This window comes from Chelonia mydas, chromosome 4 (genome assembly GCF_015237465.2).
Source record: "Chelonia mydas isolate rCheMyd1 chromosome 4, rCheMyd1.pri.v2, whole genome shotgun sequence".
NCBI classification, from domain to species: domain Eukaryota; kingdom Metazoa; phylum Chordata; order Testudines; family Cheloniidae; genus Chelonia; species Chelonia mydas.
In genome coordinates this window covers 63,292,231-63,319,490 of record NC_057852.1, presented here as the reverse complement: position 1 = coordinate 63,319,490, position 27,260 = coordinate 63,292,231, and the positions used below count along the sequence as shown (strand labels likewise).

Here is a 27,260-nt window from a genome sequence, read left to right as displayed (position 1 = left end):
ATAGTTATCCTTGGGGACCCAGCCTACCCCTTAATGCCATGGCTCATGAAGCCATACGCAGGCAGCCTGGACAGTAGTCAGGAGCTGTTCAACTACAGGCTGAGCAAGTGCAGAATGGTGGTAGAATGTGCATTTGGACATTTAAAAGCGTGCTGGCGCAGTTTACTGACTCGGTTAGACCTCAGCAAAACCAATATTCCCACTGTTATTACTGTTTGCTGTGCGCTCCACAATATCTGTGAGACTAAGGGGGAGACATTTATGGCGGGGTGGGAGGTTGAGGCAAATCGCCTGGCTGCTGGTTTCGCACAGCCAGACACCAGGGCGGGTAGAAAAGCACAGGAGGGCGTGGTGCGCATCAGAGAAGCTTTGAAAACCAGTTTCATGACTGGCCAGGCTACGGTGTGAAAGTTCTGTTTGTTTCCCTTGATGAAACCCGCCACCCCTTGGTTCACTCTACTTCCCTGTAAGCTCACCACTCTCCCCTCCTCCCTTCGATCACTGCTTGCAGAGGCAATAAAGTCATTGTTGCTTCACATTCATGCATTCTTTATTCATTCATCACACAAATAGGGGGACAACTACCAAGGTAGCCCAGGAGGGGTGGTGGAGGAGAGAAGCACCAGGAGGGGTGGTGGAGGAGGGAAGGACAAGGCCACACAGCACTTTAAAAGTTTAAAACTTATTGAATGCCAGTCTTCTGTTGCCTGGGCAATCCTCTGGGGTGGAGTGGCCGGAGGCCCCCTCCCCATGTTCTTGGGTGTCTGGGTGAGGAGGCTATGGAACTTGGGGAGGAGGGCGGTTGGTTACACAGGGGCTGTAGCAGTGGTCTGTGCTCCTGCTGCCTTTCCTGCAGCTCAACCGTACGCTGGAGCATATTAGTTTGATCCTCCAGGAACTTCAGCTTTGAATCCTGCCTCCTCTCATCACGCTGCTGCCACCTTTCAGCTTCAGCCCTCTCTTCAGCCCGCCACTTACTCTCTTCAGCTCTCTACCTCTCCTCCTGGTCATTTTGTGCTTTCCTGGACTCTGACATTGTCTGCCTCCACGCATTCGTCTGTGCTCTGTCAGTGTGGGAGGACAGCATGAGCTCAGAGAACATTTCATCGTGAGTGCGTTTTTTTCACCTTCTAATCTTCGCTAGCTTCTGGGAAGGAGAAGATCCTGTGATCCTTGAAACACATGCAGCTGGTGGAGAAAAAAAAAGGGACAGTGGTATTTAAAAAGACACATTTTATAGAACAATGAGTACACTCTTTCACGGTAAACCTTGCTGTTAACATTACATACATAGCACGTGTGCTTTCGTTCCAAGGTCGCATTTTGCCTCCCCCCAGTGCGTGGCTAACCCCTCCCCGTGGCTAACAGCGGGGAACATTTCTGTTCAGCCACAGGCAAACAGCCCAGCAGGAACGGGCACCTCTGAATGTCCCCTTAAGAAAAGCACCCTATTTCAACCAGGTGACCATGAATGATATCACTCTCCTGAGGATAACACAGAGAGATAAAGAACAGATGTTGTTTGAATGCCAGCAAACATACACTGCAATGCTTTGTTCTACAATGATTCCCGAGTACATGCTGCTGGCCTGGAGTGGTAAAGTGTCCTACCATGGTGGATGGAATAAGGCTGCCCTCCCTAGAAACCTTTTGCAAAGGCTTTGGGAGTACATCCAGGAGAGCCACGAATGCCAGGGCAAATTAATCATTAAACATGCTTGCTTTTAAACCATGTATAGTATTTTAAAAGGTACACTCACCAGAGGTCCCTTCTCCGCCTGGCGGGTCCAGGAGGCAGCCTTGCGTGGGTTCGCGGGGTACTGGCTCCATGTCCAGGGTGAGAAACCGTTCCTGGCTGTCGGGAAAACCAGTTTCTCCGCTTGCTTGCTGTGAGCTATCTACAACCTCCTCCTCCTCATCATCTTCCTCATTCCCAAAATCTGCTTCCATGTTGCCTCCATCTCCATTGAAGGAGTCAAACAACACGGCTGGGGTAGTGGTGGCTGAACCCCGTAAAATGGCATGCAGCTCGTCATAGAAGCAGCATGTTTTGGGCTCTGACCCAGAGTGGCCGTTCGCCTCTCTGGTTTTCTGGTAGGCTTTCCTCAGCTCCTTAAGTTTCACGCGGCACTGCTTCGGATCCCTGTTATGGCCTCTGCCCTTCATGCTCTGGGAGATTTTGACAAATGTTTTGGCATTTCGAAAACTGGAACAGAGTTCTGATAGCACAGATTTGTCTCCCCATAGAGTGATCAGATCCCGTACCTCCCGTTCAGTCCATGCTGGAGCTCTTTTGCGATTCTGGGTCTCCATCATGGTCACCTCTGCTGATGAGCTCTGCATGGTCACCTGCAGCTTTCCATGCTGGCCAAACAGGAAATTGAAATTCAAAAGTTCGCGGGCCTTTTTCTGTCTACCTGGTCAGTGCATCTGAGTTGAAAGTGCTGTCCAGAGCAGTCAAAATGGAGCACTCTGGGATAGCTCCCGGAGGCCAATACTGTCTAATTGCATCCACAGTACCCCAAATTTGACCCGGCAAGGCCGATTTCTGCAGTAATCCCCTTGTCGGGGGTGGAGTAAGGAAATAGATTTTAAGAGCCCTTTAAGTCGAAAAAAAAGGGCTTTGTCGTGTGGACGGGTGCAGGGTTAAATCGATTTAATGCTGCTAAATTCGACCTCAACTCCTAGTGTAGACCAGGGCTTAGAGAGCAGGAATGCTGTCCTTTGCCTCTGTTTTCCAGAAGCTGGGAATGAACAACAGGGGATGGATCACTTGATTACCTGTTCTGTTCATTCCCTCTGGGGCACCTGGCACTGGCCACTGTTGGAAGACAGGATACTGAGCTAGATGGACCTTTGGTCTGCCCAGTAGGTTGTTCTTATGTTCTTTATAGACTTTTGTTTGTTTTCCATTAATTCCCTTTTCCCTTCTTCAAAGAACAATTATAAAAACAAATATATTGTAATCAAATCTCCGTGATGGGAAGTAAAATGAGATAAAACCTCATTAGCCATGGAGTTGTGAATCTAAAAGAAAATAGCTCACATAGTCAGGGCTTGATTAACTCTCCTGTGAGCCCCGGGACTATTAGATTTTGTGGGGCCCCTGTATGCAAATCTTTTTCCTGGGAGGGAGTTTGATATAGGAGGGGGCTGGGGTAGGGGATTGGGGTACAGGAGGAGGTGCGGGGTTTGGGAGGGAGTTTGGGTGCAGGAGGGGGATTCTGATCTGGGGCTGGGGGTTGGGGTGGAGGAGGGGGTGCTTATCATAGGTGGCTCCCGGTCAGCAGTGCAGCAGGGCTCAGGCAGGCTGCCTGCCATACCCCCATACTGCTCCCGGAACTGGCCAGCTGCTAGCACATCTCTGCGGCCCCTGGGGGGAGGACGGGGACAGCATGTCTCCATGTGCTGCCTGCAAGTGCCTCCCCTGTAGCTCCCATTGGCCGGGAATCGGGGCAGTGTGTGGAGCCACCTACCCTCCTCTCCCAACCGGGGGCCGCAGAGATGTGCTAGCAGCCAGCCGCTTCCAGGAGCAGCGTGGGGCCATGGCATAAGCGCCCTGCTGCGCCGCGGGACTTTTAGTGGTCCGGAGTTGGTGATTTATTTTTGCGGGGCCCCCCTTGAGCCAGGGCCCTGGGCTGCAGTCACTAAAGCCCCTGCCCAAATCTGGCCCTGCGCCTAATTAAAACTGAAGCAAATAAGAACTTTTAGAATAACCTCCTCCAAGAAGTCATGTGATTCATTTTTCCTCTTCCCAGGGGGTTGCCATTTTTGCATCCAAGAATTTGGCTGTGTACCTTCTCCCCCTTTAATTCTGCATCCTTCAGCCCATTGCTTGTCATCTAGCGCACAACCTCATTTTCAGCACCTCTTTTTAAACTGTTTAAGCTTTAGGCTTTCTTCAAGGTTACTCCTGAATGTTGCATGTATAGATGGGTTAACGTTATCCCTTGTCTCCATGGTCTGATTTGTCAAAGACAAATGTTACTATTGCTTATTTTGTAAAGCATATATGCTCTCCTATGTTCCAGCTGGCACTCATACAATAAGGTAGCACATCATAATAACTGTTGTTAGAAACAAATCATTTATTGTCAATTCTCCGTCCTTTCCTTTTCCTGTCTAACAGTGGACATACAGGTTTCAGAGTAACAGCCGTGTTAGTCTGTATTCGTAAAAAGACATACAAGACGTAAAAGTGGACATACAGCATAAGTGTGTGTGTGCGCATATATTTATTTATTTGCATAGATTCTAAGGCCAGAAGGGAACATTGGGATTGTCTGGTCTGACCTCCTGTATAACACAGGCTATAGAACTTCCCCAAAGTCATTCCTAGAGCCATGCCAGGAAGTTAGCTCTGTCACCTCCTGGGGATGACTCGGGAGACCAAGTGAGTTTTGGGAAATAAAAACAGAATCAAAAAGCCATTTTGGCATCCATCTCCAGGGGGAATAAAGAAACCAACACTTTGATTTTTGTAAGGTCTGGATCCTGGCGGGACAGCCAGTCATGCTGGAGAATGCTAACAACTTGGCAAGAGTAAGACATTGTGTTAGGCAAAACCATATCTTGCTATAATTAAGTTTTAGACACTAGAAAGCATGTAATTTTTTTGTTTGCAACCCTTTCATATCTCTCTCACTTGGGCTTAAAAATCACTTAATTCTATGTTCTTTGTTGTACTGTGCAGTACTGAGATAGCTCAGGTGGGGTTATACACTCCCCCTTAATACAAGACAACAAGCTGTTGTGTGTACTGGCTTTTTGGAGACAGTGAACTTGATGTTACCTCTGTCAATGTCCAGTCAGAGGGTCAGGATGCTGCAGGGGATATGGTCTGGGGGAAACTCTGGACTGGAAGGGTTGTGGGGGATCACCCTGCAAGGAGTAACTGGACTGGTGGAAGTCAAGGTGAGATCACTGTGTTGTGAGCATGCTTCTGGGCTCTGTCAGGGCTCTGATCCAAAGTTGCATAGCACAGAGGCACCCAGGGTTATAGGGTAGGCAATTACTGAACACTTTACTGGTCTGGGGGAACCCCCAAGGCATCACAGGCTGCGTGTTTATTTCTCAGTATACCAACATGTATTCAATTTACAAGTACAGATCTTTTCCCCCCTCCTCCCGCAAAAAATGCAGCTCAGCAAATTCAGCCTGGACTCCAAGAACCAGTCTGGGTTCTTTCCATCTTGCACATTAACACCAGTAATAAAAAGCTCTACAAGGCAAATGATACCCTTTTGTTAGACCTGTGGAGCTCTGTTGCTTTCAGTGGGTTTGGCAAAGGCGTGATTAAACCAACTGCAAAATTCTCTTAATGTAGGAGATGGAATGGAATTTGCAGCTCATTCAGTCTTAGCTGTAAGAAAAGGATTGGTTAGTCTCTAAGATGCCACAAGTACTCCTTTTCTTTTTGCGAATACAGACTAACACGGCTGTTACTCTGAAACCAGTCTTAGCTGTGTTGATTTTGCAAGGCTAGCAGGCAGTATAAAACTTTACACTGAATTGAGCATATATGGCTCTCAATACACAGCAGCAAGGGCATCTGGTGCCACTGATAGTCACTTTCTAGAGTGGAACTGCATTTTAATGTTCTTGTATCCATAAATCATCTTCTTAAATTATATTAAAAATATTATATAATTCACATCTCCTTATTTAGGATCTCTGCTGACTAGATGTTGGAGTGACTGGCCAGGTCTTTCTCTTTGGTCTCAATTTTTATAGTTGTAGGCTACAGGGCTTTTGCTTTGAGATTCCAGAAAGTTGATTAGTCCAGGCTGTTTATCCATTGGACTCAGACCTGGGAGTTCTGAAGATAAATTCACTATACACATAAATACGATGAATCTTATTGACAAGCTTCAGGAGCTGGATAGGGCTCCAAGATACTACCCCAGGATACTTCAACTCTTATATTTGTTGCAGGGTTTCTACTAGTGTCTAATCCCTATAGTGCCTAGCACACTCTTGGTACTTTAAAAATAGTTATTACTGGCTCTAGCCCCACAAATTCTCCAATCCAGCAATGAGACCCCAAGCCTGGTGGTTTGGTTTGTTTCAGTTGGGCTATCTGCAGGCTCGTGGATCTCATTGCAGGGCTGAGTTGCACATCCCTCAATTAGGAAGGGCTGAGGCCAGAAGGATGTGCATCTTCTTTTAAAGGGCTATCTCTTCTCCTCAGTGATTGTCAGTAGCCCCCCCAAACCTTTACAAACATTGTACTGAATTCACAGTGAGAGGTTTCGGTACAAATGTATTAGGCTTATTTTTAAAATGCCTTGCCTTGCCATACAAGAAAATAAATCCGAGCTAATAAAAGGAGAATCATTTTGCCATATCCCACCTAATGAGCTGATCCAGCTTACCTCTTCTTCCATTCCCAGCAGCTTGTTCCCACTTTTCACAGACCCAGGCAGCAGACCAGCTCCAGGATGTTTACCTGGTGATTTAGTGTGATTGGAAAAATGTAAAACAAGTTGCGCTCCCCAATTGCTGTCTGTACGATAATACCTGTCTCCCAGCCTTTGACGTAAGTGTTTCTATCATTTTATCTTGAGAGAGAAAAGAAAGAGGTGCTAGGTTTTAGGACACAGAATAGAAGGTGAGATGCAGTCACACAAAGAATGTGAGCAAATTCTTTTATGCATCCTGGTTTATTTTCATACTGCTTTTTGGATGCTGCCAAACTGCCAATGCAGAATTGCTCTCTACAGTATGTTCTTGAATACTCTCTCCATTTTAATGTTAAATGACTCACGTGATGGAGTTTTCTTTGCTCCCAGGGAGGCTTAACAGACTTAATCATAAGAAATTTCCACCCCTTGCCCCCTCAACATTCAGCCTAAAACTTCCTTTGCTCACAACAAAATTATGAATACTCTAACCATCATCAAGTAGAGAAAATGAAATGCTGCAACTAATTATGGCAACCCAGTCCTGACAAAAAGCTGCAATAACAATAAGCAGTAGTAATATATGTAAAGTGTACTCCTACATCCTGGAGAAAGACTGGCAGTGTAGCATAAAAGACAGAGAAGGAGCACAGTTAAAATGAATCCGTATTAGGACTCACAATAATATTGTATTATGTACACAATGTAATTTTTCTGTTTATTCTTACCTTCAGTGTGACTGCAAAGTAGTTGTCATGGATAAATATACTTCAATTTTTAAAGTGTGCCTCAGGTCTAGGTGAAGAGGGATTGAAATGTTCATAGCTGAAAGCACTTATCAAATTAACAAAAAACAAGGAGAGAAGGAGGAAAATAATTATTTAAACTAATTTCCTAAACAAGAGCAGCAACGTTACTGAGACAGAATAACATACGAAATATAGTCAGTTAAGGAGGTGGTTTACTGAGGGTGATGATTTTAAGAGGTGTATGCATGTGAAAATATATGCTGTATGCTATATTATGTGTAGACAAATTGACTAAACTTCAGAAAAGTTTACAGGTCTTTTATGCTTGAATCCTCATTCACCTCTACTTGTAATTACAGCTGTAGTCTTTCTCTCTCGAGTAACCTAGAAGCACTTTTACCCATTCATTCTAGGACACGTCTACAGCATGATTATTGAACTTCTTTTCACAATATCTAGTGACAAATGCATTTGATTGAGATAGAAGCAACTGGAGACTTTGCAGCAAAGGATACTGCTGAGCAATACAGATGTTAGTTGTCTGCACTTCAAGCAGGAAGAAAGCTTGACACCATGATAATCCTCAAGATCTTACACTGTCACTCAAATCTTGCTGTGGAATAAAGGCTATACGATTTCTTTTGATGATCTTTGAGAGACAAGGTGGGTGAAGTAATATCTTTTATTAGACCAATTTCTGTCATTGAAGCAGACAAGCTTTTGGGATTACACAGATCTTCTTGATTTCTTTTTTAAAATACAAAGTGCTGTCATAAAACAGTACAGTCTGCAGTAGAAAAATATTTTTCTCTGAGGCACAACATTAATTATCACTATCACCATCTTCATCAAAGGTAAAAGAGATGTCACTTATACAAGACTAGAGATGTGATCAGATAGCACTATAATAGTGCATTAATTAATGATGGATTATAGTGGAATTATGATAGGGAGATAGTCTGATATCTGTATTACTGTCAAATTAATTTAGTTCTGATTAATATTCTAGAAACAGAATAAGAAAAGGAACCTGGTGATATTTAGGCCAGAAACTACAGGTTACAAAACTGATTTTGACAAATGGTGTAATATGAGGCTGAGAAACTAGGTTAGGTTAATTAGGTTGAGGTCAATGTTTTTTTGCTTGAAATTAAGCATATAGGTAAGTGTTTGTGGCTGGTAACTGTAGATTCTTTGGTGCATAAGCTTTTGTCCTCATCCTCTATTTTTGCACAGCTCATCACAAAGTGACCCTGATTCTGTTTTGGGTCACTAGGTGCTGCTGTATAATAAATAAATAACAATAATAAATGCTTCAGTATCCTGCCAATTACCTTGTTTTTCCCCCTTCTGGTGCGAGAACTTACTTTCTGTATTTTTATGTTCAATAACTTCCTAGTCTTATGCCATCTATTTGTGTTTTTCAAACTGTACCTTTTAAAAGGCAGGATTAAAAAAAAATCTTTTCTCCTTTAAAAAAAAAAAGAAAAGCTTATTTGCAAAGACCAAGGGCCCAATCATGCAAAGATGCATATGAGACTACTTATTTGAGTAAAGTTACTCATGGGCTGAAGTGTTTGCAAGATTGAGCCCTTGAAACAAGATTTGATTAAGATGGCATGTTATCCTGGTAGCTGGAGCAGCAGCTTCTTGATTATTCATTTTTTGTTCTGAAGGAAGCTTAGAGTCCAATAAAGGGCAAATGGCTGGTCTGCTCAGCATCCTGCCAATGCCAACTGTAGCAGACACGTCAGAATTCTAAAACCACAGGATTTCATTTGTTCTGTTTGTCCCAATTCAGGGCAACTGCACCTGTGTTTCCCTTCAGTATCCACCAAGAATACCCACTGTCAGGCTTCCAGTTGCCCAGCCATTGCCTTTCTGGGTGGATACTTGCATTTCTCTCCCTTCTGATTTTCCAGGCTGTACAGATTCCTGTCTTCAGTTTAATTCCCAGCACAGACAGGCTGCCCAAGGCCACCTGCTTACTTTCTCTTCAGAGCTGGTGAACGGGTGTAATTGCTAGTTATACAGTACCAAACAGCACTTCCTATGCAAGCCTGCTTTATTCTTAAAGTAAAAAAGCATTACAGAGAAAACATATTAAAAACATTAAAAGAACCTAGACAATTTACTGGATACCACCCCAACCCTAACATGGATTCTGGCAGGAGCGGTTCTTCAATGCCCCACCCAAGGGGAAGTCCTTATGGCTACAAGCTCATCACAGGTTCAGCTCCGAACAAGCATCCAGTCTTACGAGACCTCAGAAGGCCCAGTCCTTCCAACCTTTCTCTAAGGATTGGGACCCTCCATGGCCCAAGGGTCCTGTCCATTTGCTAGATCAGGATAAGGCCTTGAGCCAATTTAAAACAAAGCTATTTATGCCAAAACTCTTCTTGTTTGTTTGCTTGCTTGTTTGTTTTTTGTCAGTGATCCTTCGAGAATCCCACTGGAACCAGTATATGCATACCTTTCTAGGGGGTTGGCTTCTCTGGAGATGCCACAATCACCTAATCACTCCCTGCTGCTCTCTGATTTAGTCTTCCCATGAAAATACATATAATAACACATACACAATTGCACATTTAATACAATGGACACCAAAGGTATCAACGCTAATTCAGTAAGGTTTAACTTAATTCAATAACCTTTATCTTCATTCCTTAAGGTTTGTTCAGGAAATTGTCAGTCTGTCATACAAATTCCAAAAGGAGATCACAAAATAACCTTATTATATTATATATTTATCAGGAATCCTTTACTCTCAATGCTTCCGTTTAAGCATTTTCACTTTCTTCTTTTATGGTTACTATATCTATATATTTATTATATACACCCACTTTTTTCATATGATTTTGCATTAGCAATAGTATTTTGTCTCTTGTAGAAAGAATCTTGCTGTCTGTATCCATATCTTTCCTGTTTCTTATAAAAACAAGTTGATCTTAAACAATGAAGAAACTGCTACATATTTAATAACATGTGCCTTTTCTATAACAAGTTGCTTTGTATTGTGTATAAAATTTTTTTAATAATCTACCCTAATTGGATCCATTTGAAATGCAATACGGAATGTTAGAATTAAACAGCTGGCAAACTGTTCAAAACTGAGGGAAACGAGTCACAAGAATCACTTTCATTTTATATGGAATCAAAGTGCCTTTCAAAACACCTTACATGTACTATAAGATATTCTAATTACATCAGTGTAATAGTTACAGTTGAACTGGCACTTTCTTTCATGCCCTGACTTCAGGCACTTAAACATATTACACTTTGGGTTGAAATGTTTTCTGCTTGTTAAGTTTAAGGTAAATGTCTTGGTAAAATTATGTTTAAGTTATGAAGTTTTTCACATTGGGTGCTTCAAATAATACAATGCAGCAGGAGCAGCTGAAAGATGTATTCTTTGTAAACCAACGTTTAAAACTTCTGTAAAGCAGGTTAGTGCATGGACATGTAGTGTCTGTGACTCCACTACATTCTTAACTGCAGGGCTCTGGATAGATGTGCATGTATTTGGAATGGTAAATATGGAAATAAATGCATCAATGTTTATTTCATTTCTTAGATATCAGACGGTCCGTATGAAGAATGCATTTGAATTTTTTACATCAAAACCCTGGACATACATGCTGCTTATATTCCTTATAAGTTTGTGTGTGTGTGTGTGTGTGTGTGTGTGTGGAGCTTGTCTTGCCTAGGGCCTGTTCCTCTTCCTATTAAAACCAACAGCAAAATTCCTATTGATTTTGATGGAAGCAGGATTGGGCTTTTATGGTTTTCCTGCAAGCTGGAGCCGTCCCAGGGAGATCAGTCGTACACTTTGAGTAACACTGTTGTAAATCATTTTAGATATATTTCAAAAGAAATCAATGGCAAAAGGCACTTGAGACATTTTAGTAATGCCAGGCTGAATGTCAGAAAAAGCTAATAAAACGACCAGCTTTAAATCTGCAAGACAGGAAAAACATCAAAATATAAATGAAAGACCAATAACGACAAACATCATTAATGATCTGGTCACGTTGGAGGTGTTTAAGTATTTGCACTTCATGTATAGAGCATTATTTATGGAGACCTAGTGGAAGTGCTTTGCATGGAAATATCTGAGGCCTAGACCCTTTCCTCCAGGAAGGTAGGGTATTCCTTGCATTGCTTGAGGAAAAACATCTATGTCTAACAAACAGCAGTAATAGGCTTTAAAGAGAGTCCCATTTATTCTTCCTAAGCCAGAGGGTACAGGGCCACAGTATAGTTCCTCACTATAGTGGAAGGAAAATAAGGGCTGCTTTGCACTTCAATAGTATAGGTCCGAAAGTTGTTGTGTCTAATATAATGAGTAAAATGCAGGTGGGAGTGTATACAGACTCATTCTAGCTCTACTCGAGCCAGTGCGCTAAAGTGGTTCTCAACTAGGGGTACACATACCCCTAGGGGTACACCAACTCCTCTAAATATTTGGTTAATTTTACAACAGGCTACGCAAATATTCTATGCAGGACATTTCTACACTATGGAGCTACAGCTTTAGCGCTGTAGCTGTGCCGTTTGTTGTGTAGACATGTCCCAAAAACCACTGACATGACTTTCAGTGTGAGTAGTGCTAGATTTTAAAAGTTATAGATCGGTACCAGGTTGGCTTTTCAAAAGTACATAGGTCCCTACCTCCCATCAACTTCAGGGCCTTTTGAAAATTCCACCAGTTGCCTCACTGCATCTTTCGGTCCAAATAACTTTAAAATTGTGCCCTTACGATTTAGCAACCAAGTGACTTACACTCCTTTAGAAAATGTTACCCACTATCTCTTCTTGTTATCTACAGAATTTTATCATTTGTGCTTTTAAAATACTTGGCTTATGAAGATCATTTAAAAAAAATGTAGGTCTATAGCTCATTAGCAATCCATTTCATTCTCTCTGGTTATTTCTGAAAGAATAGCCTGACAAATGTATTTAAGGTATTTGGATTCTGGGGCTAATAAAAGATTATATCTGAGGACTATCTGATTGCTGGTATTTCTCAAAAGGTAGGGAATTTTATTCTAAAATAGAGACTTGACAGGGACTCCTTCTCACTCCCATAGAATTGCTTCAAAGCATTGATATTATCTTCTACCAGCCATTAAGTGTTGTCAGCTCTGAATCTGAAAGCATATTGATCTGTTGTCTGTATGCTGCACATGCTGGACAGATCTGTTTTATCTTGAGAATACAGAATCTGATTTCACTTCATTTTCTTGAGACTGGCAGTGCTTCCAGAAAGGGGTAAAACGCCTCACCCTGCCAAGTAATTGGGCTTTCCTAGAACATTTGGCATATAAATAATATATTAAAGAATAGGAATAATTAATCTGCTTTTAATAGCAACAGTATTTCAATTGGTGGGCTGGCTTAAATAATGCTATTTTTTCCTACTCCTACACACACTTTGTTCATTCACGCTACTAATGCTCTACAATCATTGTTCCAAGCCAGACTAGTTCATTAGCCATAGCTAATGATTAGGTTAGGCCAAATCTTATCTTCAGGTTTTGGTTGATTTTATTGTCCCATTTTTGGTTATCCACAGTGTACAAACAGAGTCCCCCTGACAGACAGGGAGTACATATAGAAACAGTTATATATACAGTAACAAACTCTGTACCTGATTCTGATCTCGCCAGTTCTTTTCAGAATCAAGCCATCTACTTACACTTCAGAGATTTCCAATCTAATTACAGTAGGGTAAACTGCATACTGTGGGCGAGATTGTCACCTTGCTAGAGCCCACATATAGGAGCTGTAAAAACACTCAGTGGGGGTTTTCCCTGACACAGGCATTGTGTAAGGCCACTTAAGTAGCCCAACATGGATCTCCTTTCAAGTCCTGGTTCCCCCAGGGGTGGGTGGGAGGGGGCATGTCAGAGGTGGGCCCAGAGAGCTACAGGCATTCTGGGTAGCACTGCCACCTCCTAGGAAATTCAAGGTGGAAGCAGTAACTATAATAGCCTTCTGAACTTGTTGTGCTAGAACTGGAAAGGTGTAAGAGTAGCTTAAAGCCACTTTTGTCCTCCCTGTCCCAAGGCAGTAAATTCTATTGAAACACAAAACCTCCTTCTGTCTTTTTTCTTTACTTTTTAGATCAGAAGATACAGGCGGCTGCTGCTTCTTTGAAGTTTGCAGGGGAGAAGGCAGAGTGGGGGTGAAGTTAGAAAGATCCCATATGGTGATAGTTGGCAGAATAGGCTGTGGTGGCAATTTTGCAACAGAAAAGCTTCAAAAACAGACTCCAGCAAGAACTGCGGAGCTTGAATTAATATGCAAACTAGATACCATTAACTTGGGTTTGAATAGAGACTGGGAGTGGCGGGGTCATTACACATATTGAATCTATTTCCCCATGTTAAGTATCCTCACACCTTCTTGTCAACTGTCTAAATGGGCCATCTTGATTATCACTACAAAAGTGTTTTTTTTTTCTCCTGCTGATAATTGCTCATCTTAACTAATTAGCTTCCCACAGTTTGTATGGTAACTTTCCAACTTATTTCAGAGTAACAGCTGTGTTAGTCTGTATTCGCAAAAAGAAAAGGAGTACTTGTGGCACCTTAGAGACTAACTTAGAGACTAACCTTAGTCTCTAAGGTGCCACAAGTACTCCTCTTCTTTTTCCAACTTATCTATATGTATATATATCTTACTATATGTTCCATTCTATGCATCCAGTGAAGTGAGCTGTAGCTCACGAAAGCTTGTGCTCTAATAAATTGGTTAGTCTCTAATGTGCCACAAGTACTCCTGTTCTTTTTGCGGATACAGACTAACACAGCTGCTACTCTGAAACATGAAGAACTACAGTCTGTCTGAAACCAGCAGACTGAGTAAAGACCCTTTACTGTATATTCATTACTATCAAATCTTGAGTCATCTCTGCTGAGCAGGACTGCAGTGTCTGAAAACTCTCTTGTTTTTTCTGCTCTTGCATAACCTTTACAACAGGCGACAGTGTGTCCGTGTTCTGGATATTGTCTTATTAAAACAGGTATTTCTAATAAACTGTAAAAATAATCAGAATTTCTACATAGATTTGCTTTAAATCTAAACCTACTATAGAACTGACATTTCTCAGATTGTATGCAGTGTCATAGCCATGATGGTCCCAGGATATTAGAGAGACAAGGTGGGTGAGCTAATATCTTTTATTGGACCAACTTCTGTCAGTGAGAGAGACAAGCTTTCGAGCTACACAGAACTCTTCTTCAGGTCTGGGAAATGTACTTCATGTCACAGCTAAATATAAGGTGCAACAGATTGTTTAGCATAAGTGGTTAACACATTTCAAGAGACCATTCAAGGTGAAATGGCCCATATCTCCAATCATATGGAGGGAAGATGAGAAAAATCTGGGGGTGGGGTTGGGATGGGCGGGGGGTTTAGTGGGTTATAGATTGTTGTAATAAGCCATAAATCCGGCATCTCTGGTCAGTCCATGGCTTTTAGTGTCTAGCATAGTTATGAATTTAAGCTCCCAGGTTTGTCTTTTGAAGATGTGTACAGATTTTCTTTCAGGATGAGGACTGATAGGTCAAATGCAGAGTGATTGCTTTGTGAAAAGTGTTCACCAGCAGATGATGTGGTGTTTTTTGTCTTATCATTTTCTTGTGTGAGTTCATTCCAGAGCATAGAGATTGTCTGGTTTCACCCACATAGTTGCTATAGGTGCATTTAGTGCACTGGATGGTGTAATAGGCATGTATAGGATCCATGGATCTAGAAAGGAGTGTTATGGGGGTTATGATCATCACCCACACCCCCCCAAAGTTGCTGGTTTTACAGAAATGAACTTAAAATGTTCCTTTAAAAGTGAAACAGTAATTGTAGGCAAAAGATAAGAGATGCAACCTCTTTGAATCACTGCTTGTGTGTTAATTTCTAGTTTCCTTCTGGATTTCTTTTGAAGAATGCAATATGCTTCCTGCATTGTGGTTACTCTGGTGACCATTAAAAAGAAGCTAAAATATATGTTTAAAAGATATTCTCTAGACTCCAGTGGGGCTCATCACTACTCAGCATTGGTGGTAGCATTTGGACCATGTGCCAGCAAAATTGTTGGGAATTGATGCCCTTTTGCAAGGGAGGGGCTTTTTCCCTGTTCCAATATTAGTGTCCTGTCTGTGGACTCAGACTGTAAGAGCTGTAATCTTGTACTACTTGATGAACAGGGAGTACAGAGTGAATAAATGGAATTATTACTAAGTGGTTTTTAATCCTAGATATGTTGACTTTTTATTATTGTATGAGGCTGTTACTGTTCTCTGCTACGATTTAAGAACATCCCACAACAATGTGTTCTATTGTCATTTCAGCTCACGCATGTCTGGGGAAAAGAACCTTTCATTTTGATAAAGACATTGCTTTCATACTAAAAATCAAGTAATATTTCATGCTAATATATCCAGACTGATTCAATAGCCTAATGAATATTAAAAAGTGAGATACATTGACCTAGGTACAGAAGTGACATCAGATCTTTGGAACCTTCAGCCTCTTGTTAGGTAAAGGTATTGTGGAGGCAAAGCTCTGTTTCCAAGGCGATAAGGAGAAATGAAACCAACATAATTGGTAAGTGACAGCATTTTAGTGATGGGGATCAGCAGGGCGGTGAAATGTTGTCTAGTATGAAGTGGATTTTGTAGCATTACTTTGGCGGGGTGGGGGTGGGGAAAGAGGGTAGGTTCATGTCACACTGGGAGGGAGGGAGGGAGAGTCCCAGGGCTTGGAGTAGTATAGAAAAAGGCATAATGTCAAAAGAGGCTCAAGAGAAAAAGATAAAGAAGGGACAAGTGAGACATATACATTTGTGAAGATGGTAGGAAATAAGAACAGAGGTTAAGGCAGGGCAGAGGTGGTTTTTTCCCCCTATTTAATTGCTTTATAAAAATCTTAACTTTTCATATGTAAACTGGACACTAAGGTGGTTTCAGGGACTATGGGTCTCAAACCCTGGTCCAGAGCACTTTTTGGAGCCATTAAATTCTGAGTTGCCAACAGTTGCTAGAACTAGAAGCTGAACTCTGACAGAAGACTCATCCTGGGATCTGACTGGCAGAATGCTGGGGGTCTTGATTGGTTCCCTGCTTGTATTACAACTGAGCACAGGAACAGGAAGTTGTCTTGCAACTGGGTTTCCCCTGCTTAGGACAGATTCCCTTGCAGTTCCTTGCTCCTACTGCCTGGTAACCTGAGCCTGCCTGCTTCCTGACTCTCTTGCTTTGCCTTCTGGTCTGTCTCCTACTCTGACCTCGTATCTGATCTGGCCCTGCTCCCAACTCCCACTCCAACATTAGGATACATCGCTCACATCCCAGTCATTGCAGCTTGCATGGACCATTTAGGCCACAGGAGTGAGCCCGATGCTGGCAGAATGGAGCTGTCTAGCCTTTTGGGAGCATTGGACACACTTGAATGGGCTGCCCACCTTTAGGAGTACAACCAAGCCCTGCAGGCCCAGGTCATCCAGCTAACCTTGGGGAGCCAGTTGTTGCACGAGCAAGTCAGACAATTGCTTGCCAAAAATGCTGCAGTCGAGACGCACCTCTTGGAGCCCTGTTCTCCAATACATCTGCTGGAACGGTTTGATGATGATTGCAGGTGATTCTGGGGTTTTATAAACCAATGCTACCTCCTGTTCATGATGCAGTCTCAGTCCTACAGAGGCTGCCTAAACCGACAGGGGCAGAGCACTCCTAGCCTCCTATGCAGCACAGTTCTGCCACCTTGTGGCTGATTCAAATGGGAATGAGGCAGCACAGCTGTACCGGTTCCGATGGGGCCTGTGAGAAGAAATTTATAGGTGCCTGTGAGTCTGGATGCCCTCATGTGTCTCACCATCTGTGTAGACAATCCGTTACAAGAATGAAGAGAGGAAAAAGGGGTCGAGCACCCCTTGGGGAAAGAACAAAGTTGGTGTCTGTGTATGGGTCAAAGCACCTTTTTTACCAACTGAGTACCACTTCTGAGTCCACCTGCAATTACCTGCATTGTCTCCCAAACTAGCCACCTCAGACCTAGTGGAGACGATCATCGGTCACAGAAAGCAGTTAAGCATCACATGGAAAAAACAAGAGCGTATGGACCAGCCTCAACAGCAAGGCCACACCTATTCAGTGAGGCAAAAGGTAAGGTTTTCCAGGGAGCATCTCTGCACAGACAGACTGGCTTACAAGTTGGACTTTCGGTTCCTTGGTCCTCTTAAGGTCAATCCAGTCATTTTTGAATTTCAGCAACACTTCTCTCTCTCTCTCTCTCTCTCTCTCTCTCTCTGAAGATTCATCTGATGTTTCATGTATCTCTTTGAAATGTTACATGGAAAACCCTTTCCTTCACAGGACCTGTCCACCTCCTCCACCAGTACTGATACTGGGTGTGATAGTCATCATCCAGACACCCCCAGGGGAGAACAGGGTCTGAACCCTAGAGAATAAGCAATTGAATCAACTAGTTGTATACAATGTTTTTGTTGTCGTAGTAGTAATAGTATAACTATGTCAAGTAAGTTCTCTTACGAAAGCTTGTAATGTTATAAACTTAATGATCAGTAGGAGATATGGATATAGATTATGGTTATGAACGTATGCATGTATATGTGTAGAAAATTTGTAATTGTAGTGCAACTATAGCATCCCCTCACAACAGTGGGTAAAGTAATTGGGCAGAAAGGGGCATTGAATCCCATCTTGGCCTGGGGTACCAATGTGCTTATGGCTGAACCATGCTCAGTGCCACTAGAGAATCTATCTGTTTCACAGTATGTAGGAGCAGACAGGTTGATGTACGTTTGTTGTGCCAAGGAATTCTGCATTACATGTAGGTGATGCTGCTGAGCTTCGCTGTAGTTCAAGGTAGCTCCAGTTTTATTTACTTTGCTTGCTCCATCCCATATATAATATGACAGTTCCAATATCTCCTGGTTTAATATCCTCTTCTAAGACTTAGCAGTGTGCTTAATCAACATATGAAATGTGGGCTGGTCATGAATATTAATCAAAGTTGAGCTCTTGTCTTATTGTTTGCTACCAATGAATTGCCACTGGAGCATAGTACATTTGCAGTAACAGTAATAACTGTACTCAGTGACACAGAAACCTAATAGTTTTATAATTTTGACAGTTTTGCTTTTCCGTGCTCAGAGATTGAATTGCAAAAGTGAGATTGGAGACAGAGCTCCTGCTGTGTCCCTTTTAGCTTTCACAAATTATTTTATTTTCTTATGAAATGTTGTAAAATACTTTTAAATGATTCCTCAATAAAAGCAACTGCAAAGTATTGCCAATGCAGTGTGGTGATATGCACAGCGGTAAACTATCAAATTTGAGCATCAAAGGAGGTAATGAGAACAAGCTGAATGACTGTGCTGGCCTGAGTAGGAGGAATCCCGAAAAAATTCTAAATGGCATTTCAATTTGCTGTAACTTTACAACATACTCACCAACATCTGAACCATTTTTCTTCTTTTGCAATTGGATTTTATTCAGTGTAATTGCTATGGGATATCCAGTCCTACCAGGGAGATTAGTGCTGTCACAAATGCTTGAGAATGTGATAATGATAATGATCAGCTACAAATGGGAACTTGGACATCAATTATGGATATCTTAAAATCCAGGCATAAGTAAAAATAAGACACCAGTTCTGATCCTTTTCTTCCTTTAAAGAAAACCTTTCCCACCTCATTTTGTTTTGAGAGTACAGAACAGTTATTATTGGACTCCAGAATGCTTTGAGAAATTTAATTTTGAAAATACACAGTCTAGGAGATGTTTCACACATCTTATAATCTTGATACACCAACTTGATACACATTTGGTTTGGTAAAGACTGTGCTTGAATTTGGCTAGTGGAGTTGGACTGCCTCTTGAACCAGTGTGTCAAATGTGCATCCCATTTGCTATAGCTCATTGATCTTTCAGTATTCTCTCACTTAATGTCGTTTTAGTATTCCTAAATTTGTTGCTGAAAAAAATGCAAGGGACACCAAGGAAAGAGCAGCACAAAGGATGGGAGATCAGGAAAAGAAAAGGGGAGCTGAAAGCACAGGAATCGAAAGGAAAGTGAAAAGGCAGTGATAACTGTTACACTGTCTGAAATGGCTCATGACTACGCATGCCTACCTCAGGGCAGACTGACAAATGCATGGTGGTGGTATGTTCTATAATTAGATTTCCCCAGCCCAGTAACGACTGTGAACTCCTGGACTACTGTAACAGTCTTTCCGTGCAACCATAGACAGTTCACTTAGGCTCTCCAGTCTATCTTGCCACCCAGGCAAGCTAGACTTAGTGATAAATGATCACTTATTCCAAAAATCACAAAATATTCAGGTTGCTCCCAGTCCCAAGAGACCAGTCACTTACCCCAGATCAGTTTGTACCTTAGATCTCACGCCAAAGACAATGTTGGTAGCCAATCCTATAGTAAACTAATTAAGGATTTATTAACTAGGAAAAAATGAGTTATTTACAGGTTAAAGCAGGAAGCATATATGCACAAATTAGTTAAATCTGTGTCTCAAAAGGTGACGGATGTAGTAACCGGTCAGTGCTGAATGTCTTTTAAGGGCTATGCCAGGTTGACCCTGGGGATCTCTGCTTTTTGATTCTTAGCACTAGCCCTTGTAAGAGTCCAAACAGCAAAGAGGTATTCATGTCAACTGTCTTTATTTCCCTCTTCCAGCATTCAAACCAACGGGATGAGGCCTTCTGTACATACTTCTGCATGGGTGGATGGGGCAATCAACAAAGCTTTTGTCTTAAAGGCCTGCTTAATTTTAATAGCCCTCCTGGAAGGGGGAGGGGAGAGGCACTCTTTCTGTCTGAGTTCAGAGCAGGCATTTGTACTATTATAAAACAAAGATAAAGTATCTTGCAGCAGGGAATACAGACATTACAGGTAATGCAGCAATTTACAAGTATTTTATAGAATCTGTACACAAAAAACATTATTTCAAGTCTAACACCTATCTTGAACAATACTAACATATAGGTGAGCTGGTCTGGTTTACAGCTATGAATTTGTCAGTGCTCAGCTGATGGCTACAGACTTGGCAAGAGCTGGTACCTGGTTTACCAGCATCATATTAACAATTAAAGCAGTTTTATATTCAGTAAGAAAATGCATACAGCGGAAACCTTCCAGTTAAGGAATGCAATAGGGCTAGAATACTCGTATGTAACAGTTGTATATTTTCGACGTAGCTCTGTCAAAGGCCATACAGTGAGGAAGTGGCAGAGGCAGGATTAGAACTTTACAGTTCCATTAGATCATGAGGGCTATGTATGTTGTAGGTTTGTTTTTTACTGTGGGGAAAATACATAGAGCCCTCAAATTCATTGTCAGAGTGGCTAAACTTCTATAATGAATTATTAACATTTATCCTGTGATAGTTCTGACTTGCAATGTTGTCTCAAATTTTCACATACTTAGACGGGAAAGGGAAGTGATGTTTAGGATAAATTAAACATATTGATAGAGCTTCAAACATTTGCTTCATTATAAGTATCCAGGCCCCTATTCAGGAAAGCACTTAATCACATGGTTACATTTATGCACAGGCTTAAATGCTTTCTTGAATCGAGATACTTTTCTGAATCAAAGCATTTTGGGAGGCCCACACTACTTCCAGTTCACTCCTTCTACTTCAGGTCCTTCCCCAATCCCAACAGAAGCCCTGGCTCTCCCATCTCCCAAAGGACAAAATAATACAGATGGTCACATGGCCTAAATCACTGCTGTCACAGAATTGTGTCCTCTCTTCAGACAGTGACCAGAGATGGTAGATCCCAGAACTCCCTCTCTTGAGCCTATTGAATGAATATTTAAAATTTAAGATGCTATGGTACTTCTGCAAATTTTTTTGCCCCAAAGTATATCGCAAGATAGTTACATCCTGCAGTATTCAAGACCAGGTCATCTCTCTCTCTCTCTTCGCTCAAGATTAGTGATTTTCATCATAATGAAAGTATAATGGATATTTTGTGAGGCACTAAATGGTGGGAAGGTGAAAAGTTTTTTTAAATTTTTAAAGAGAGGAGTTCATTTGACCTCTGATAGGTTTATAATAGCTTCTACTACACCAAAAGAGGAGGCCTGATCAGGAAGGAAAAGAGCTCGTTTGTGAGGATGACTCACAGCGAGAGAGAGGAGCCATCCCTCTGTTACTTAAACTGAAATTTTTTTGACTTAGAGAAATTGAACACAGAAGCTATCAGAAAATTGGGTAGATGATTTCCTGTGTCATGGGGCTGTTGTGAGGACTTATTAGCTAATGTTGGTACAGCACTTTGAAAACCTAATAGTTTGGTACCGAAATGCAAGTTTTTTGTCAGTGCCTTGTTCTAGTGTTCATACAGTGGTGTGTGTGTTCTGAAATTCAAGACTCTGCATTTAAAGAAACTGCCTGACAGCTTGTCATTTATTGAGCATTTTGAAATATGTGCACTTATAACTCCTGATTCACAAGCCAGGTGACAGTGAACTTATTTAATTGAATTTTAATTATTTTTTTTAATTAAAACGTCACACTAATATTATGGAACATAATTAGCAAGGAGGTACATATGTTTTATGTCTGTATTAGGGCATACTAGTGTATACTACTTTCTTTCCCCTACCCCTGCAACCCGGACACATTCTTCTTATACTCTGAGCATATTCACTCAACTAATTCTCACATTCACTCACGAGAATTAATTTTCAAATACTGGACAATTACAGACATTCACAGATTATAAACTTAACACATGGTCAGCTGTTTTCTTCATTCACCTTTTGTTTTCGTTTATGCTTCTGGAGTGACATGTATATTGAAACCACCATCATGAAGTATGCTGAAGGCTATGGTTGCATCATTGGAAGAACCCTTAAATCAGACACTCTCAAGACTTGGGCTCTTAGGCTCCACATATGCAGCCTGTAGGTGGAAGACACTGCAAACATAAATTACACCCATGAGGCACAAATACAAGAGATCCACAAAGAAGAAATGAAGTTATGAATTGCTATGAATGAAAGGCAAAGAGAAACCATTAGTTGGAAGCTAGAACTGTGTATTGGTCCCTTAGACACCAGTAAGCACCCAGAAGCAACAGCCAATAAACAAGGACATTACCATTAATCAATGTAGACAATGCACTTCCAATATGAATTTGCAAAATGCAAGAATTTGAATGTAGCTGGCCCATAGGGTTCTATGACAGAGACACTGGCAGTGACAAAAAAGCATGTAGTGGTTGGTCCATCAAAGGTTTCTAATGCTAAACTCATCTATTCAAGGGTGGTGACGCACAAGTTCACAAGAGGCTGACATTAAGAATATTTTGTTACATGAGTTGGCTCCTGTGCCAACATCAGTGTTCACTGTCTCTGGTGACATGAAGATTGCAAAGGCTAAGTTTAACCTAAGGAATCAGCTGCAGACAGAAGTCTCAGCTAAACACACTTCACAAGAAGTCACCGGCAGAGTCCATGATGGTTCCACAGTTCTTTGGTTAGTACACTGGCCAGCAAGTGATATCATCATGTATGTCATGAACAGTTTTGTAGTCCACATTGAACATAAACTAGCAGCAGGTGATGTATACCTCATCTTTGACAGGTACAAAGATTTCAAGATAGAGTGTCACAAGATCTAGCAAAGCTACAGAAGCAAGCGGAGTACATCAGCTGAGTACAGGTACACAGCCACCTCCACAGAAAATTGTATTTATGTTTACTGAAAATAAGAAACAATTGACTGACATCATTTGTACAGAACTCATTCAAGACAAGAAGTTTCACCAGCAACGTGCACTGAAGCACAAACTAATCGTCGCAGGCAGAGACAACACAGCTGTTAAAATAACTATGTAGGTGTGGTGTTCAACAAAGAAGATATGGCCCACACACGAGGAAGCCAAAAAAAATCCTTATACAACAAGTGGTGTTGATTGCAAAAGAGAAACCAATGGGAATATCAGTATTACCAGATGGCACTGACATTTGTCCTACTCTTGCACTATATACTTTGAATGTGACCTAACATCTTTAGTGATTATGGAACCCTGTAATAGACATCCATTTTATTGTAGAGCAACTCTGAAACATTGTACTGGGATTGTTAGCTGCCCACACACTCTCAGGCTGAGATACAATAGTTTTTTCTATTTTGACCTGGGCAAAGTGTTGATTCTTCAAGCTAGATACTCACCTCTCTCAGTTGGGTGACATCCATGCAGCAATGGTATGCTGGCAACCACGTTCATGGCTGCATGCTATGGACAATCCAATTGTGCCACAATATCAGAAGCACAGTACAAATTATGGGCAGCAGAAATGGCCAAAGGTACCATGGCAATACCAAAGCTCAACTCCTTATCTCCAACCACTGAAGTATTTATAGAAAATGTAAAATGAGCACATCTGTGTGGGAAAAGTGCTTTGCAGCCAGGTACACCACCCGCTGCAGTATGGATACATATGCAACAGTTCAAAGTCTCTTTCCAAAAACTGGGACACGGACTCAGCCCTCCGATCAAGAATAGACCATCAAGCAGGAAATCTTCTAAAACAAAAATATTTATTTAGAAGCGAGTGGTTACAGTAAAAGAGTAGAGAAATAAAATAGGGTTACAGTTAAGGGAATAAAGTGGCGCGGCAAATAAAAAAGCAACATTACAATAACAATGTCAACTCTATGGCATATAACAATATAATTCACTTAATACTCTATACCTTATAACAATATAATTAAACATTGAACAATACATCAATTAAACATTCAATATTAAACACTTAAGACTAAGCATCTAGTAAGCGCTGGCATGGCAGTTACTAAATGGGTAGGAGGAGATCTCACTCAGACCACAGACATTCAGCTTTATTTAAAATCAAAACCCATATGCTCTAGGATGTTAAAGTAGAAGAAAATTGAACTTACAGAAGCCTTCTTCAAAATCCCTCTGAACCGTCTTACAAGGTCCTTCTGCTCTGTTTAAATTAGGGATCATTGGTAAATTTAGGTAGCGCAGGTTCTCTGGTGAGTTCACCACAAGCTGCTGCTGAGATAAATGCTGCTCTGTGGTGGCAGAGACGGACGCCTGTTGGTAGCTGCTGTGGTGGCCTCCTGCTGGCTGGGTGACAGAAACGGCCATTGCCAGGGGCAACCTTGGAACCCTGGGTGGACTGCTGTTACTGCTGCTGCAAGAGCTGCCTGGGAACGATTCTAGCGAGCCTGGGTTGCACTGCTACTGGGCGGCATGACTAGGATGGAAAAATAATTAGCTATTACAGAAGCGGTTGCTATGGCTTGTGGTGCCTCTGTAGTAGTAGCTGCTTTGTGAGCAATGGCCACTAGTGAGCATTGTCTGGGGCTAGCGAGCATTGTCAATGGTTGTGATCATGGGTAGCTAGCTACTGTGCTGCTAAGGCAATAGTTAGCTTTCTTACCCAGCAGGGTTCCAGTGGTGTGGTTGCTGCAGCTCTGAGTGTCATCTTTCTTCCAGGTGTCCTGTAGGGTTCCGCTCTCCTACAGGTCCCTGTCCCCTACGAAGTTTTATTCTGCTGGATGTTGCCTTTTTATATGATTTGCAGCTTATTAGTGATAATTTATTGTAATTCAGCTTTCAGGGATTTGCATATGCTAATTTGTCACATGTATCAACATGTGACACTCAAGCTCAGCCAATTGGTTTCCAGAGATTATCATATGTTAATTATATGCTACTTAGTCACGTGTCTTAGTAGCTCCTTCATCGTCCTCTCAATGTATGCCTATCGAGTTTTTCAGCTGACCTTTGGATGAACCCTAGCTACTTCCTGTTTGAAAGTCCCATGTATTCTTATGGGCTTCAATGTATCTCTATGGGATTTTGCTGAGTCATTCCTCACAGGAAGTGGAATTTGCCATTGCATCATAAGAAGTGGACTCATTACATCATAGGTAATGGACCCCTATATTAGAAATGGGATCGCCCACTATATTACATCACCCTATAGCCACCATTACTAGATGTTTCTAATTTAAACTATTCTTAATTTTTATTTAAAGATTTATTCCTAAAACTAATTACTATCCTAAGCATTCCAAAGGGTCCTGATACTATTACCACTTGTTTTATGTCCAAATTAAGCAGCAATTAGAATTTTTCTGAATTTAAATACTTCCCGAGGTTTTTCTGAAAATTTCCCATTTAAAGTGTTTGTAAGGCATTTTGGGCAACTGAGGCAAAATCTCTGGTCACACAGATGGAGTGGAGAACATCTGTGCACTCTCATGCCTGCAGACACCCACCCAATAGCAGTCATAAAACATTTAGCTGCCTCTAATATCCATTTTGTTATGTTCAATATCTTCATTAATGATCTGCAGGATGGCGTGGATTGCACCGTCAACACGTTTGCAGATGACACTAACCTGGGAGGAGTGGTAAATATGCTGGAGGGTAAGGATAGGATACAGAGGGACCTAGACAAATTAGAGGATTGGGCCAAAAGAAATCTGATGGGGTTCAACAAGGACAAGTGCAGAGTCCTGAACTTAGGACGGAAGAATCCCATGCACTGCTACGAACTAGGAATAGAGTGGCTATGCAGCAGTTCTGCAGAAAAGGACCTAGGAGTTACAGTGGACGAGAAGCTGGATATGAGTCAACAGTGTGCCCTTGTTGCCAAGAAGGCTAACTGCATTTTGGGCTGTATAAGTAGGAGCATTGCCAGCAGATCGAGGGACGTGATCGTTCCCCTCTATTTGACATTGGTGAGGCCTCATCTGGAGTACTGTGTCCAGTTTTGGGCCCCACACTACAAGAAGGATGTGGAAAAATTGGAAAGAGTCCATTGGAAGGCAACAAAAATGATTAGGGGACTGGCGCACATGACTTATGAGGAGAGGCTGAGGGAACTGGGATTATTTAGTCTGCAGAAGAGAAGAATGAGGGGGGATTTGATAGCTGCTTTCAGCTACCTGAAAGGGGGTTCCAAAGAGGATGGATCTAGGCTGTTCTCAGAGGTAGCAGATGACAGAATAAGGAGTAATGGTCTCAAGTTATAGTGGGGGAGGTTTAGGTTGGATATTAGGAAAAACTTTTTCACTATGAGAGTGGTGAAGCACTGGAATGGGTTACCTAGGGAGGTGGTGGAATCTCCTTCCTTAGAGGTTTTTAAGGTCAGGCTTGACAAAGTCCTGGCTGGGATGATTTAGTTGGGGATTGGCCCTACTCTGAGCAGGGGGTTGGACTAGATGACCTCCTGAGGTCCCTTCCAACCCTGATATTCGTTGATTCCCCTAGGCAACATATTTTGCCCCTCTAAGCTAGAGCCAGCCTTGAGTGTTGTATCATTTCAGACTTTGATGTTGATATGTATTTTGTTTCTCTTTGTGGCTGTATGAAGCACAGAAAAAGGCTGTTGCACTAAAAATACATTTGTTTGAGCTATCTCTATACTCTGCTGCATTTGTTACTCACATGTAAGACACAAAGCATCAAAAAAAAGTGGCAGCAGGTCTTCATTAAAGGGAAAGAGTTTATTTCATATTTTATTATCTTTCTTCACTTGTCATGAGTGAGGTTGGAAGAAAATGAGAAATGGAAATGAGGGGGCCTAGAGATGGAAGTGAAATAAAGCTCTCTATAATGTATGCTCAGAAAGAAATTACTGTACCACCCACAAACAACATCAGAAAAGGCTAAGACTGAGGCTGATGGATTTTAGGACTTCTTTATAGTTATCAGAGAATTAAAAAAAAAAAAAAAAGAACAAGGGGGCTAAAAAAAGGACTGATGAGCAAATAATGGTGCATTTTTTGTCTTGTTTTTAAATAACTGATGGATTAAAAAAATCAAAATGTCACTCCCATTCTCACAAAGAGAGCAGAGCTGGGTCTGGATCTCAAATTCCACCTTGGATGTTCGGATTCAATATTCAAGAAGCAAATCTGAACATAATTTAGTCAGTATGTATTGACAAGCAATGTTAGAGGATCAACAAGGGTTAATGCAGTGAACTAGATACAACTGAAGTGAGATTTTTTTTTTTGTTTGCAACAGAGGTTGAGAGATAGAAATGAAGAGTGAAAAGTAATTTATGCCAG

At 41.6% G+C, this 27,260-nt stretch overlaps 1 long non-coding RNA gene across 2 annotated transcripts in view; it reads left to right on the top strand.

The window, feature by feature from the left end:
• The first annotated feature begins 6,400 nt into the window (after window positions 1–6,400).
• LOC114022257 overlaps window positions 6,401–27,260 on the top strand; it is a 67,437-nt gene continuing 46,577 nt past the window's right edge. Inside the window, exons 1-2 of one of the 2 annotated variants that reach the window (XR_006290690.1) lie at window positions 6,401–6,538; window positions 7,564–7,813. This is a non-coding gene — a long non-coding RNA (uncharacterized LOC114022257). Of the gene's footprint in view, window positions 6,539–7,563; window positions 7,814–17,215; window positions 17,314–27,260 lie in introns of those variants that run through there. The other variant, XR_006290694.1, reaches the window with a different exon arrangement.